The 17280-nt window shown below is 38.2% G+C and overlaps 1 protein-coding gene across 1 annotated transcript in view; it reads right to left on the bottom strand.

The window, feature by feature from the left end:
* The window catches only part of PTPN9 (protein tyrosine phosphatase non-receptor type 9), a 190140-nt gene that overhangs the window by 15357 nt on the left and 157503 nt on the right, over nucleotides 1-17280 (bottom strand). The window lies entirely within an intron of this gene.

Below are 17280 nucleotides of genomic sequence, written 5' to 3'. Positions count from 1 at the left end.
AAACTTGACGCTTGTATCAGAATGTCGTCTAGGTACGGAGCCAACGCTATGCCTCGTGGTCTTAGTACCGCCAGAAGTGAGCCCAGAACCTTTGTAAAAATTCTCGGGGCCGTAGCTAACCCGAAGGGAAGAGCTACAAACTGGTAATGCCTGTCTAGAAAGGCAAACCTTAGGTACCGATAATGATCTTTGTGAATCGGTATGTGAAGGTAGGCATCCTTTAAGTCCACTGTGGTCATATATTGACCCTCTTGGATCATGGGTAGGATGGTCCGAATGGTTTCCATCTTGAACCATGGAACCCTTAGGAATTTGTTTAAGATTTTTAAGTCTAAGATTGGTCTGAAGGTTCCCTCTTTCTTGGGAACCACAAACAGATTTGAATAAAACCCTTGCCCCTGTTCCGTACGCGGAACTGGGTGGATCACTCCCATCACTAAGAGGTCTTGTACACATTGTAGAAATGCCTCTTTCTTTACTAGGTTTGTTGATAACCTTGACAGATGAAACCTCCCTTGTGGAGGAGAAGTTTTGAAATCCAGAAGGTATCCCTGAGATATAATCTCCAACGTCCAGGGATCCTGTACATCTCTTGCCCAAGCCTGGGCGAAGAGAGAAAGTCTGCCCCCCACTAGATCCGTCTCCGGAAAGGGGGCCCTGTCTTCATGCTGTCTTAGGGGCGGAAGTAGGCTTTCTGGCCTGCTTGCCCTTGTTCCATGACTGGTTGCCTTTCCAACCCTGTCTGTAACGAGCAGTAGTTCCTTCCTGTTTTGGAGCGGAGGAAGTTGATGCTGCTCCTGCCTTGAAATTACGAAAGGCGCGAAAATTAGACTGTTTGGCCTTTGATTTGGCCCTGTCCTGAGGAAGGGTGTGGCCCTTACCTCCAGTAATGTCAGCAATAATTTCCTTCAAGCCGGGCCCGAATAAGGTCTGCCCTTTGAAAGGAATGTTTAGTAGTTTAGACTTAGAAGTTACATCTGCTGACCAGGATTTAAGCCATAGCGCTCTGCGCGCCTGTATGGCGAATCCGGAATTCTTAGCCGTAAGTTTGGTTAAATGCACTACGGCATCCGAAACAAACGCATTAGCCAGCTTAAGGGTTCTAATCTTGCTCAAAGATTCATCCAATGGTGCTGTGCGAATCGCCTCTTCCAGAGACTCAAACCAGAATGCCGCTGCAGCAGTGACAGGCGCAATGCATGCAAGAGGCTGTAATATAAAACCTTGTTGAACAAACATTTTCTTAAGGTAACCCTCTAATTTTTTATCCATTGGATCTGAGAAAGCACAGCTATCCTCCACCGGGATAGTGGTACGCTTGGCTAAAGTAGAAACTGCTCCCTCCACCTTAGGGACCGTCTGCCATAAGTCTCGTGTGGTGGCGTCTATAGGGAACATTTTTCTAAATATTGGAGGAGGGGAAAAAGGCACACCGGGTCTATCCCACTCCTTGCTAATAATCTCTGTAAGCCTCTTTGGTATAGGAAAAACGTCAGTACACACCGGTACCGCATAGTATTTATCCAGCCTACATAATTTCTCTGGGATTGCCACTGTGTCACAATCATTCAGAGCCGCTAACACCTCCCCTAGCAACACGCGGAGGTTCTCAAGCTTAAATTTAAAATTTCTGAATCCGGTCTCCCCGAATCAGAACCGTCACCCACAGAATGAAGCTCTCCGTCCTCATGTTCTGCAAATTAAGACGCAGTATCAGACATGGCTCTCGTGTCATCGGCGCGCTCTGTCCTTAACCCAGAGCTGTCGCGCTTGCCTCTTAACTCGGGCATATTGTATAATACTTCTTTCATAACATTAGCCATATCATGTAAAGTGATTTGTAAGGGCCTTGATGTACTTGGCGCCTCAATCTTACGCACCTCCCGAGCGGGAGACGAAGGTACTGACACGTGAGGAGAGTTAGACGGCATAACTTCCCCCTCGTTGTCTGGTGATAATTTCTTTATCGGTACAGATTGACTTTTATTCAAAGTAATATCAATACAATTGGTACACATATTTCTATTGGGCTCCACATCGGCTTTTAAACATAATGAACAAGCAGATTCCTCTGTATCAGACATGTTTAAACAGACTAGCAATGAAGCTAGCAAGCTTGGAAATTACTTTCAATAAGTTTACAAGCAATATAAAAAACGCTGCAGAGCTTTTTTTAAAAAACACAGTTGAATAACAAAGAACTAATTCAGTTATAGTCAACAATTCTTTAAATGTATTAATTAGCAGAGGATTGCACCCATTAGCAAAAGGATGATTAACCCCTCAGTACCCAAAAACGGATATCAAATTAAGATTTAACGCTTTTATCACAGTCAAACACACTGTCACAGGTCTGCTGTGACTGATTACCTCCCTCAAAAACGACTTTTGAAGATCCCTGAGCCCTCTGGAGACGTCCTGGATCAAAGACGAAGAAGCAGGAAGACTGTGCTAGAATTCTAACTGCGCAACAAGGCGCTAAAAAAAGGTCCCTCCCACTCCTATTACAACAGTGGGAGACCTGATATAACGGTTTCTATGCAGAAATATACGTTAGCCATGTGGAAAAAAATCATGCCCAAAAACATTTATCACCAAAGTACCTCACAAAACGATTAACATGCCAGTAAACGTTTGAAAAAAACAACATTTCAGATGCTGTGTAAAGTTATTACTAAGCCTACTACCAGTCGCTTCTACTGCAGTTAAGGCTCACACATTATATCAGTATTATCAGTATTTTTTCAGTCAAATTCTAGTCCCTAGAAAATAACTCTACTGTGCATACATTTATCAGCCTGATACCAAACACTACTACTCCATTTAAGGCTGTACTTACATCATACGGGTAACAGCAGTGTTTTCTTAGTCAATTCCATTCCCAGAAAATATTGTACTGCACATACCTCATTTGCGGGAGACCCCGCATGCTATTCCCGTTTTCTGAAGTTACCTCACTCCTCAGAATGTCAAGAACAGCCAGTGGATCTTAGTTACACCTGCTAAGATCATAGAAAACGTAGGCAGTTTCTTCTTCCAAATACTGCCTGAGATAGAAAAAACAGCACACTCCGGTGCCATTTAAAATATCAAACTTTTGATTGAAGAATAATTAAGTAAAAACTCCAACTCCTCTCGCGACCTCCTTCTTTGTTGAGGGTTGCAAGAGAATGACTGGGTATGACGTGAAGGGAGGAGCTATATAGCAGCTCTGCTTGGGTGATCCTCTTGCAACTTCCTGTTGGGAAGGAGAATATATCCCATAAGTAATGGATGACCCGTGGACTGAACACACTTAACAAGAGAAAAGAAGCGCAGTGGATTAGGAGATTGGATACCCTCACACCAAGGGGTTTGAATAGAGATATCTCCTGGGGTAACTTTGTGTAAAAAACTGTAAAAAAACACTATGGGTTTATGTAATTAACGAGATTCTAAGTAAGATTGTATATTGATATATCTCTATGCTGTGTCCGTAAATACTTTTGATCGAATAATTGTTTTTTTCCATAAAGTGCTTTTTAACGTTTGTAATTTGATTTATAAATGATTTTTTAATTTTTATTTTTGAAGTTACTTTTGAAGTTAGCAATTCCATGTTGCATTAAGAACACGCTTTTGTTGCCAAGTTAATTTCAGATGGAGTCAGGTACAGTGCTAATTCATATGAGTGGAATATGCTTGCTAGGTCCTCCATCTGATACGTATGTTTGAGGTGTGTATGATATGTACCAATTGATTGAGTTATGGCCTATAAGAAGCACCCTGTGTATACACACCCTATTCTCCTTGACAAAGGGCAGAGTCCCAAAACACGCGTCGGAGTGTTTGTGACGCCATCACCTGCTACGCTCTGTGTCTGAGTGCTACACATTAACAGGAAAAGGATCCGGACTACGGTGACATTGAGGTAGGAGACTGATTAAACAGGCTACAGACGGAATCTGTTATATACTATTCGCATACGGTGGGATTTAGACTCACAGACACCACACACGCCACGGACCTCTTAATGTTATACAGACTCACGCATCTGTGCAAGACCAGCGCTGCAGCTTCATAAGAGTGAATAAAGTGGTTATTAAGTGTGGTTGGAGTGAGCGAAGACTGCAATACGAATGATATGGAATTAAGAATGCCTGTACCTCTGTCACACTCATTGATGAACTGGAATGCTAAATATGTAATATATGTTAGCTTGTCTCGGACACAGATGCAACAGATTTCAGTCGTAAATGTACCCCTATGGAGTGAGATTGTAACTTAACAGTCAATACAGTTGTTAACCTCAAGAGAGCCAGTTACTTACTGGATTGGAATAAATTACTCTCATACACTGGGACTGTACAATTTAAGAGACTTTTCAAGAGGTTCACTTATTTGTTGCAGAACTGCCTGGATACAACAAAGGCGGTGATTCTATGTACAGGTGTTGCTGGTCATTCCCCCTTGGGAAGCCTTGGGGGTTGTAAACTTTTTTTCTTTTTACTTTAAATATTGACAACACTTTTTGTGTTGATCTCTTGTTAATTTTTGCTTTTGAGCAGTGTTATGTTTTGGTGGATGGGGTTTGTGTGAAAAAGGAGTATGTGAATGAGTTTAGCCCCACATGTGATGTTAATGCTGTTTATAGTTGTCAGTTGAATAAACTATTCTAAGTCTCAAGAGCTGAAGAGCTGGGATTTTTTGTACTATATAAAAATAAATATGATATATATATATATATATATATATATATATATAACCCAAAAGGCTTTTAAAATGCTGAATAATAAAAAAATTACTAAGTACCAAGAGACACTCATCTACTGGTAAAATCAGTAGAAAGCCAAAGCAGTGCTGAAACATATCAGCAGACTGGAATAGGAGTTTTCTGAAGACCCAACAGAAGGAGGAAAAGGACAGGTCTTCTGCGACACCTGTGGAAAGCGTACAACTAATTTCCCATAAGATGAGAGAGTCACTACCCATACTCCATATACAACCTTCTGACAACCACTGCACTCTGAGGGGAAACAGGCCTCAACTCAGTCTGAGAATCCCTTTAACTGAAGAATAACTAGCACAACTTAATTCTTCACCTTCCTCCAGTGGAGGCAAAGACAAGACTTGTTTACCAGTGAGGTGGTGGGGGAGGATTTATAGAGCTCTTGGAAGCAATAAGAAAGCAATGCCTTTGGACAATGTAGGTGTCTGGCATCATCACCACAAGTGACTTGTCTCTTGATCCCATAAGATCTTCTGAGACAGTTTCTCTTAATTCCATTTCATTGCCATTGAAAAACAGCTTCAGCGGTTTCAGATGAAGTCTTGCAAGGGAACTGCTTTAGAGAGCCAACTGTAAGAAGTACTTAATTCCATTCATAAATTCAGAGGAAGCAGAAGAGAACTAAGAATAGTGCAGGTTGACCCTGTGTTATTCTTTCTAAAATTGATTTTAGGAAGAGACTTAAGTCTTAGAAAAAAAGCTCTCTTTGCCTGGAGTATGATATTATCCAAAACATTGCTAATGCCCTGGACTTGAATCACAATTAGATAGTCCACATGACACTTTGGTGAACAGCATGGAGTGCTTTGGCAAATGGTATAGCCACAACGCAATACATGTCTAGGCAAACACTAAAAGTTTCAACTACAACCCTAATTCCGAAAACAGTTGGGACAGTATGGAAAATGCAAAAACAAAAAGAGTAATTTGCAAATTCAGTTATCCCTGTACTATATTGAAAACACATTATTAAATGTTTTACTTTGTAAATTTAATGTATTTTTGAAAAACATAATTTATGTAAGAACTTACCTGATGAATTAATTTCTTTCATATTGGCAAGAGTCCATGAGCTAGTGACGTATGGGATATACATTCCTACCAGGAGGGGGCAAAGTTTCCCAAACCTCAAATGCCTCTAAATACACCTCCCACCACACCCCAACTCAGTTTAATGAATAGCCAAGTAGTGAGGTGATAACAAAAAAGAGAGTAAAAAAACATACAAAAAGAGGAACTGGAAATAAAATTGTGCTTTTATACAAAAAAAAATATAACCACCATAAAAAGGGTGGGCCTCCTGGACTCTTGCCAATATGAAAGAAATTAATTTATCAGGTAAGTTCTTACATAAATTATGTTTTCTTTCATGTAACTGGCAAGAGTCCATGAGCTAGTGACGTATGGGATAGAAATACCCAATATGTGGTAGTCCACAGAAGAGTCACTAGAGAGGGAAGGATAAAATATCAACAGCTATTTCCACTGAGAAAATAAATCCACACAATAATTAAGTTTTTCTTAAAAAAACCTTAAATCAAAACCAGTAGAATCAAACTGAGACAGCTACCTGAAGAACTTTTATACCAAAGACTGCTTCAGAAGAAGCAAAATACATCAAAATAGTAAAAACAAGAAAAGTATGCAAAGAAGACCAAATTACTGATTTGCAAATTTGATCAACCGAAGCTTCATTGTGAAAAAGCCCAAGAAATGGCGACTGAACTTAGTAGAATGAGCTGTAAATCTCTGAGGCGGAGCCTGCTCTGCCTCCAAATAAGCCTTGAAAAACAAAATGGCAGAGGCTTCCTAACCTTTTCTGGAACCAGAAAAACAACACATAGACTACAAGTCTTCTAAAATCATAGAAACCTCGATATAGAATTATAAAGCTCTTACCACATCCAAAGGATGTAAATAACTCTCAAAGAATTCTTTAGGATTAGGACACAAAGAAGGAACAACAATTACTCTACTAATGTTGTTCAAATTCACAACCTTAGGAAAAAAAGAAGTCCACAAAACAACTTATCTAGATGAAAAAATCAGATAAGGAGACACACGAGAGAGAGCTGATAAATCAGAAACTCTTGTAGCAGAAGAGATAGTCAAAAGAAACAAACATTCCAAGAAAGTAGATAATCTTCAAAGAAAATATAGGCTCAAAAGAGAAGAGCCTGCACAATCTTTAAACCAAATAAGACTTGAAAAAGGAGAAATTAATAAATGAACAGGCTTGATACCAACCAAAGCCTGAACAAAACAGTGAATATCAGGAAGTTTAAACAATCTTTCTAGGAAATAAAACAGAAAGAACAGAGATTTGTCCGTGAAAAAAATTGGCAGACAAACTTATCCAAACCATCCTGAAAAAACTGTAAAAACCTAGGAATTCTAAAAGAATGCCAAAAGAATTTATGAGAAGAACACAATAAAATATAGGTTTTCCAAACCTGATAATACATGTTCCTTGAAACAGACTTATAAGCCTGCAACATAGTGATAAAAACTGAGTCAGAGAAACCTCTATGACTAAACACTAATCAACTTCCATACCATCAAATTAGTAATTTGAGATCCCAATGGAAAAATAGCCCCTAAAACAAGAGGGCTGGCCAAAGAGAAAGTGGCAAAGGATGGCAACTTGGACATCTGAACAAGAACCACATACCAAACCTGTGAGGCCATGCTAATGCCATCATAAACACATGAATTTCAATATGATCTTGGAAATCACCCTTGGAAGAAAAAATCATAGGTGGAAAGACGAAGTCAGGTTGCAAAACCAAGACACTGCTAATGCATCCACCATTTCTGCCTGAGGATCTCTGGACCATGAAAAGGTACCTGGGAAATTGAGAAAACACATCTGTATAGAGATACCATTCTCCCGGATGTAAAGACTGATGGCTGAGATAATCCACCTCCCATATGTCTAAACCTGAGATAAAAAAATCATAGAAAATAGACAGGAGATGAATTCCATCTAAGAACATATTCAAGACACTTCTTAATTGCTTAAGGAACTACGAGTCCCTATTTGTTGATTAACATATGCCACAGTTGTGATTTTGTCTGTCTGAAAGTAAAAAATGAAAAAGTTCTCTCCTAAAAGAGGCCAAGCCTAAAAGAACTCTGAAAAATAGCACAGAGTTCTAAAATATCGATTGCAAACCTCTCCTCTTGCAGTTTCCAAACCCCTTGTGCTGTCAGAGACCCTCAGACAGCTCCCCAACCTGTAAGACTTGCATCCATTAAAAATACAGTCCAGGAGAGACGAACAAAAGGAGGCCCCCTGAATAAAACGATGATAGACTAATCACCAACTACAAAAACAAACAGTTCAGCCCAGCACTCAGTGGTCTACTGCACGTCACTCAGGGGGCCCACTCCTGCCTCCAAAACAATATCATGAAATCCAAGGCAAGTGACAGCAAAACAGTTTATTTAGCTCATCAGCACAGTAACAAGTAGCAGCGACGTTTCGGGACCAATTCCCTTAATCAAACTAATCACCAAAACAGAGAGAGTAGAGTGTTAGGATTTAAGAATATAAACTGTGATATATAAAAACAGTCCCTGTATCATTAATTCAGTATGCAAAGCAAAAAGAGATTTCAGATGAAAAACAAGCAAAGGGAACCACACCCGATGATGCAGTTATGAGATCTAAAACTTACATGCACATAGCCACTGAAAGAAATGTTCTAGACTGTAATTTAAACAGGCTATTGCCAATTACAATTGACTTTTGTCCGATAAAGACAAAGACATGAACACAGAATCCATCTAGAAACCCAAAAAGAAGTGACCCTTGTCTGAGGAATCACGAAACTCTTCGGTAAATTAAATCCTCTAACCATGTCTTGAAGAAACAAAACTGAGTTGATTCATGAGGGATTCCAAAAAAAGAAAAGTCCATATATTTGAATACTGCTCTTTCATATGTATGTATGTATTGGGTACTTGTAAAGCACGTCTAATCAGCCATAAGGGACTCAAGACGCTGCTCATTTAATCGACCTCGGAAGGATGAAAGGCTAAATGGACCTCGCCGGGAATCGAACCTTCAACCCTCAGGTTGCTACAGAGCTCAGCCACAGTGCATTAGCATGCTGAGATATGACCGGCTTTAATAAAAGAAAAGTTTAAGCTAATACCAAGATACCATCCAAATAAGGAAGCACCACAATACTCTACTGTCTGAAAACAGAAAGAAGGGCACCAAGAACCTTTGAAAAGATTCATAAAGCTGTCGCTAGACCAAATGGAAAAGCAACAAATTGGTAAAGCTTATCTAAAAAGGAAAATCTCAGAATCCACAAGTGGTCTGAATGAAATAAAATGACCTTGCTGAACAAAAAGGCATAATAGTCCTTATAATCGCCAACTTAAAAGTTGAGACTCTAGCAAAACAATATAAAAGTCTTCAGATCCAAGATTGGACTGAATAAACCTTTCTTCTTTAGCTAGTGACGTATGGGATATACATTCCTACCAGGAGGGGCAAAGTTTCCCAAACCTTAAAAATGCCTATAAATACACCCCTCACCACACCCACAATTCAGTTTAACGAATAGCCAAGAAGTGGGGTGATAAGAAAGGAGCGAAAGCATCAAAAATAAGGAATTGGAATAATTGTGCTTTATACAAAAAAATCATAACCACCACAAAAAGGGTGGGCCTCATGGACTCTTGCTAATATGAAAGAAATTAATTTATCAGGTAAGTTCTTACATAAATTATGTTTTCTTTCATGTAATTAGCAAGAGTCCATGAGCTAGTGACGTATGGGATAGCAGATACCCAAGATGTGGATCTTCCACGCAAGAGTCACTAGAGTGGGAGGGATAAAATAAAGACAGCCAATTCCGCTGAAAAATTAATCCACTACCCAAATCAAAAAGTTTCAATTTTTATAATGAAAAAAACTGAAGTTATAAGCAGAAGAATCAAACTGAAACAGCTGCCTGAAGTACTATTCTACCAAAAACTGCTTCTGAAGAAGAGAAAATATCAAAATGGTAGAATTTAGTAAAAGTATGCAAAGAAGACCAAGTCGTTGCTTTGCAAATCTGATCAACAGAAGCTTCATTCTTAAAAGTCCAGGAAGTAGAAACTGACCTAGTAGAATGAGCCGTAATCCTCTGAGGCGGGGATTAACCTGACTCCAAATAAGCAAGATGAATCAAAAAGCTTTAACCAAGAAGCCAAAGAAATGGCAGAAGCCTTCTGACCTTTCCCAAAACCAGAAAAGATAACAGACTAGAAGTCTTTCTGAAATCTGAATGGCTTCAACATAATTTCAAAACTCTTACCACATCCAAAGAATGTAAGAATCTCTCCAAAGAATTCTTAGTATTAGGACACAAGGAAGGGACAATAATTCCTCTACTAATGTTGTTAAAATTCACAACTTTAGGTAAAAATTGAAAAGAAGACAGCAAAACCCCCTTATCCTGATGAAAAATCAGAAAAAGGAGACTCACAAGAAAGAGCAGATAATTCAAAAACTGTTCTAGCTGAAGAGATGTCTAAAGGAACAATACTTTCAATGAAAGTAATTAAAATGTCCAAAGAAAGCATATGCTCAAAACGGAAGAGCCTGTAAAGCCCTCAGAACCAAATTAAGACTCCAAGGAGGAGAAATTGGCTTAAATGACAGACTAGATACGAACCAAAGCCTGAACAAAACAATGAATAACAGAAAGATTAGCAATTTTTTCTATGAAAACAGCACAGAAAAAGCAGAGATTTGTCCTTGCAAGGAACTTGCAGACAAAAACCCTTATCTAAACCATCCTGAAGAAAACTATAAAAACCTAGGAATTCTAAAAGAATGCCAAGAGAATTTATGAAAAGAGCATCAAGAGATGTAAATCTTTCAAACTCGATAATAAATCTTACTAGACACAGATTTACAAGCCTGCAACATAGTATTAATCACTGAGTCAAAGAACTTCTATGACTAAGTACTAAGCGTTAAATTTCCATACCATCAAATTAATAATTTGAGTTCCTGATGGAAAAAATGAATGTCAAGATATAAGGTCTGGCCTTAATGGAAGTGACCAAGATTGGCAACTGGACAACCGAACAAGAACCATATACCAAAACCTGTGTGGCCATACTGGAGCCACCAGCAACACAAAAGATTGCTCCCTGATGATTTTGAAAATCACTCTAAAAAGAAGAACCAGAGGCGAAAAAATATAGGCAGATTGATAACTCCAAGGAAGTGTCAATGCATATACTGCTTCCGCCAGAGGATCCCTGGACCTGAATAGGCCCCTGGGAAGATCCTTGTTTAGATGAGATGCCATCAGATCTGTTTCTGGAAGCCCACACATCTGAACAATTTGAAAAAACACATCTAGGTAAAGACCATTCTCCCGGATGTAAAGCTTGATTGACAGAGATAATCCGTTTCCCAATTGTCTATACCTGGGAAATGGACCACAGAAATTAGACAGGAGCTGGATTTAGTCCAAGCAAGTATCCGAGATACTTCTATCACAGCCTAAGAACTGAGAGTCCCACCCTGATGATTGACATACGCCACAGTTGTGACATTGTCTGTCTAAAAAACAATAAACGTCTCTTTCTTCAAAAAGAAGCCAAAACTGAAGAACTCTGAAAAATGCACAAAATATCGATTGGTAATCTCGCCTCCTGAGATTTCCAAACCCCTTGTGCTGACAGAGATCCCCAGACAGCCAACCTAAAAGACTCGCATCCGTAGTGATCATGGTCCAGGTTGAATGAACGGAAGAGACCCGTAGAATTATATGATGGTGATCTAACCACCAAATCAAAGATAGTTAAACATTGGGATTCAAGGTTATAAAAGTGATATCCTAGAATCCCTGCACCATTAATTCAGTATAAAAAACTGGAAAGGTTTCTTATGAAAATGAGCAAAGGGAATCGAATCCAATGCTGCAGTCATAATACCAAAAACTTCCATGCATATAGCAACTGAAGGAAATAATAGAGACTGAAGGTTCCGACAAACGGAACCCAATAAAATTGTCACTTGTCTGCTAGAGACAAAGACATTGACACAATCTATCTGGAAACCTAAAAAAAGGTGACCCTTGTCTGAGGAATCAAAGAGCTTTTGATAAAAAGATCCTCTAACCATGTCTTGAAGAAACAACAAAAGTTGAATCGTATGAGATTCTGCAGAACGAAAAGACCGAGCCAGTACCACGAGACCGTCCAAATAAGGAAACACTGAGAACCTTGAAAAGATTCTTAGAGCTGTCGCTAGACCAGAAGGAAAAGCAACAAATTGGTAATGCTTGTCAAAAAAAGAGAATCTCAGAAAATGAAAATAATCTGAATGAAAACAGAAAATGAAGATATGCATCTATTGTATCTATTGTGAACAAATAATGCCATTACTGACCAAAAAAGGCAGAATAGACCATATAAACTCCATTCTAAAAGATGGTATACTTATATGACAATTCAAAAATATTTTCTATCTTTGAAATAATGAATAGTTTTGAATAAAACCCCCAAATCCTGTTCCTAAAAAGGAACTGGTATAAATACCCCAGAAAACTCCAGGTCTGAGCTGCGCCTTGAGCCCCAACGGGTGACCAGCCGCGCTTCACAAGTACCCAATACATATAGGACTGAAACACACTTCAGGAAAGTGTGATCCTTACTGGAATAGCTGGAATATGTTAGAGAGAGAAAAAATACTTCTCACAGACGGTTTACTCTGAATCCTATTCTGTATCCAAATCTAAGAAGTTTGGACCGAATTGAACCAAACAAATTTATTAAAAAAAGTCTTAACCTGCCCCTTACCAGCTAAGCTGGAATAAGAACTGCACCTAAATGCAAATTTGGGGAGCTGACTTTGCTTTTTAAAATGGCTTAAATGAATGAAGAAAACTTCCAAATATAAACATGTTACTTGGGGAAGAATTTAGAATTCCGTTCCTTAGTAAGAAAAAAAGCTTAATATTTAGCCTTAGAACTCAATCTTGCAGCCCAGTTGAAGAATTTAATCCAATTGTGAACTAAATAATTGATTACCTTGGAAAAAAAGAAATATGGAATTGAAATCAAATTAGCATTCCAAGATTGAAATCATAAAGTTCTTCTAGCTAAAATAGCTAAAGACATAGATTAAACCTCATTTGCGAAAATATCAAAAAAATGACGACACAAATGAAATTATTAGCATGTTGATCAATTTAACAATGCTAAACAAATCATAATCCGATACTTGTTGCACTAAAGTATCCAACCAGAAAACTGAAGCATTTGCAACATCAGCCAAATAAATTACAGGTCTAAGAAAAGTACCTGAAACTAAATAATTTTCCTTAAATAAGATACAAGTTCCCAAGGAAAAAAATAAATACGATCTGCTATAGGAATAGTAGTATGTTATCAAAAGTAGAGATAGTCCCATTAACTTGGAGGATCTTCCTCAAAACTGAAAGCTAACTGCCGGCAAAGGATACAATTAAAAACCTTAAAGAAGGAAAAAAAGAAATTCCCGGCCTATTCCATTCCCTAGTATCAGGAACTGGAAAAAAACCTCTGAAGAAAACACAGAAGGTTAATAAGCAGAATTTAAATGTTAGCTAGTCTTAATCAAAAAGAACTAGTTACTTCAATATCCAAAATAATCAACACCTTTTCAACAAAAAACGAATGTACTCTATTTAAAAATAAAAAAGTAGATTTGTTAGTGTCAATATCTGATGAAGAATATTCTGAATGAGAAAATACACCATCAGAGAAGGATAATTCAGTATGTTGTTGGTCATTTCAAACTTCATCAACTAAATGAGAAGTTTAAAAAAGACCTAAAAATTTTATTAGAAGGCGGGATAGCAGACAAAGCCTTTATACTAGAATCAGAAAAATATTCTTATAAATGCCTAAATATATCTTGTACATAAGATAAAAAGAATAGCAATAGATAATGCATAAATACTAATGGACTCTGCATGTAAAAGTTTAACATAAAAACTTATTACAAACCATAGCTAAATATAAACATTCATAACATTAAAATAAATGAACTTAGCTTTGGTAGGACTAATAACAGTCATCAGGAATCCCTCAGTATTTTCTGATTCAGGAACAGCTTTTAAAATATCTTGCAATATGTAATATAAAAAAACAACATATAAAGCAAAATTATCAAATTCCTTAAATGACAGTTTCAGGAATGGGAAAAAATGCAAAACAAACAAGCCTCTAGCAACCAGAAGCAACAATAAAGTGAGACTGAAATAATGTGAAAAAAATGGCGCCAGGTATGACGCCCACATTTTTGGCGCCAAGTAAGACGCCCACATTATTTGGCACCAAGTATAACGCCCATATTTTTGGCGCCAAAAATGACGCCCACATATTTTGGCGCAAAAAAACGTCTAACACACATGCGTCAAAAAATGACTCAACCATGTGTAAACTTCCGGCATCAACTATGGCGCCGGAAATAACGAAATTTTGCACCAAAAAAGTTCGCGCCAAGAATAACGCAATAAATTGAAGCATTTTCTGCCCCCGAGCCTAACAGCCCGCAAGGAAAAATGTCAATTTGAAAATTTTTGAAGGTAAGAAAAAATATTTATTCATATGCATTTCCCAAAATAATGAAACTGACAGTCTGAAAGAAGGAATACTGATTAACCTGAATCATGGAAAATATAAGTTTAAAACATATAATTAGAACTTTACATATAAAGTGCCCAACCATAGCTTTGAGTGTCATAAATAGAAATAAGATTTACTTACCCCAAGACACTCATCTACATATAGTAGATAGCGAAACCAGTACTGAAACGAGAATCAGTAGAGGTAATGGTATATAAGAGTATATCGTCGATCTGAAAAGGGAGGTAGGAGAAGAAATCTCTACGACCGATAACAGAGAACCTATGAAATAGATCCCCTAGAGGAAGACCATTGTATTCAAAAAGGCAATACTCTCTTCACATCCCTCTGACATTCACTGCACTCTGAGAGGAAAACCGGGCTTCAGCCTGCTGCGAAGCGCATATCAACGTAGAATCTAGCACAAACTTACTTCACCACCTCCATGGGAGGCAAAGTTTGTAAAACTGAATTGTGGGTGTGGTGAGGGGTGTATTTATAGGCATTTCTAAGGTTTGGGAAACTTTGCCCCTCCTGGTAGGAATGTATATCCCATACGTCACTAGCTCATGGACTCTTGCTAATTACATGAAAGAAACACGCTTTTTCAGTGCTTACACTCAGAGTTAACCAAATTAGCAGCTGATAAAAACAGTTGTTAGTATTACCCAAATAAATGGTACACAATAAATTGGCCTCAAATGGACAAAGGGCTGTTTTAACCCTGCCGGGAAATGAATCTATGACCCTTGGATCTAGAACAAGCGTTTGTAGTCAGGACATTTGCCCGCGAAAAAATGAAAGTCAAATTAGAAAAAGACTGAACCCCAGGTTAGAAAAAAGTTTAAATAAACTTCCCAAACATGATTCCTATACGGAAACTGTTTAGACTGCAAAGGGAAATACACATAGACCTGACTCATGGCAAATATTAGTAAACACATATATTTAGAACTTTATATAAATACATAAAGCGCCAACCATAGCTGAGAGTGTCTTAAATAATGATACATACTTAGCGAAAGACACCCATCCACATATAGCAGATAGCCAAACCAGTATTGAAAACTATCAGCAGAGGTAATGGTATAAGAGTATATTGTCGATCTGAAAAGGGAGGTAGGAGATGAACCCTTTCGACCGATAACAGAGAACCTTTGAAAATATTTCCCGCAAGAGAAACCATAAAAATCAATAGGCGATACTCTCTTTCACATCCCTCTGACAAACACTGTACTCTGAGAGGAACTGGGCTTCATAATGCTTAGAAGCGCTTATCATAGAAGAAAAAAAAAAATCAAGCACAAACTTACTTCACCACCTCCATAGGAGGCAAAGTTTGTAAAACTGAGTTGTGGGTGTGGTGGGAGGTGTATTTATAGGCATGTGAAGTTTGGGAAACTTTGCCCCCTCCTGGTAGGAATGTATATCCCATACGTCACTAGCTCATGGACTCTTGCCAATTACATGAAAGAAATATACACTCATTTCAAATCTAATGACTGCAACACGTTCCAAAAAAGTTGGGACAGGGGCAATTTAGGACTAATAGCGATGTGACAAGTTGAAATAAGAAGGTACCTTATTTTATGCCTGAGAAAACGGCGATTTTATAGCCGAGAAACGCGTTGCATTAGGGGGGCTACATGTTTATGCCCGCCTATTACTTGAAGCTTTTGTTTTTATATAAGTTTTAATAAACCTTGTGTTTTACATAAGCCAAGTGTTAGCACCTTACTTTTATCCCTATCGCTCTTTGGGGCAAACTGCATTCAATACACCATCTGGGTACTGCATCTGGTGTTGCTGAGTGTTATCTGCTGCCTGGGTTAGCTGATACACCCTGAGTTATTAGCCTGCTACCACAAGCACACAAGGGTGCTTCAGCTAAATGTGAGTATCCATTTGGCTTTCTATTCAGTGTGGGATTTGTTACATCTCTCATCTACACATGTCTTTTGTATCCATGTCTAGAGCATGATCAAGAGTGATCTGCAAGAAGGAGAGCAGCCCTGTATCGGGAAATTATGGACTAACCATTTTGTGAGATAAGAATATCTCTGACCTTTCCTCTCATATATTGGACTTTTACTGTAGTTGCGATATTTTATATTCCCTTTTATGCATTTGCGATTGATCTGATGCATTTGTGATTGATTATATGTTATTTATTTTATTTGTTTAATTTATTTTTATTTGGTATTTTTTTTACTTTTAGATGGTCATGTATTCATTTATGTAGTAGAGAGTGCCTCCCTAGCTTGGTTAATTTTTTGAGAATAAGAAGGGTGATGTGAAACAGGTGAGGCAATCGTGTATCATGGTATATAACGAGCCTCCAAAAAAGGCCTAGTCCTTTAAGAGTAAGGATGGGTTGAGTGCTTGCCAATCTATTGCGTCAGCAAATAATCCAAAAGTTTGAGAACAATATTCCCCAAAGACAAATTGGTACGATTTTCACATATAATTAAAAGATTCAAGGTAATCAGTCAAATCTTGGTGCGTTAAGGGCAAGGCCAAAAACCACTTCTGAATGTGTGGTTCCCTCAGACGTCACTGTCCTCAAAAACCATCATGATCTGTATTCATATAATGACTTGGATTGGGAACTACTTTGGTAAACCTCTGTCAGTGAACATTACTGCTGCATTCACAGATGCAAGTTAAGGCTTTAACTATGCAAAGCAGAAGCCATGCATCAACACTGTCCAAGAGCACCCGCCAACTTCTCTGGGCTCGGTCCTCATCTGAGATGGACAGTAGCACAGTGGAATCAAGTTTTGTGTCTGACGAGTCAACATTTCAAATAGTTTTTAGAAAAAACATCGTCGTGTTCTCCGTGCAATAAGAGGGAAAAGGTCCATCTAAGCTGTTAATCA

This window comes from Bombina bombina, chromosome 6 (genome assembly GCF_027579735.1).
Source record: "Bombina bombina isolate aBomBom1 chromosome 6, aBomBom1.pri, whole genome shotgun sequence".
Classification (NCBI taxonomy): Eukaryota; Metazoa; Chordata; class Amphibia; order Anura; family Bombinatoridae; genus Bombina; species Bombina bombina.
Note: the sequence above shows the minus strand (reverse complement) of the source record. Positions and strands in the feature narration are given on the sequence as shown.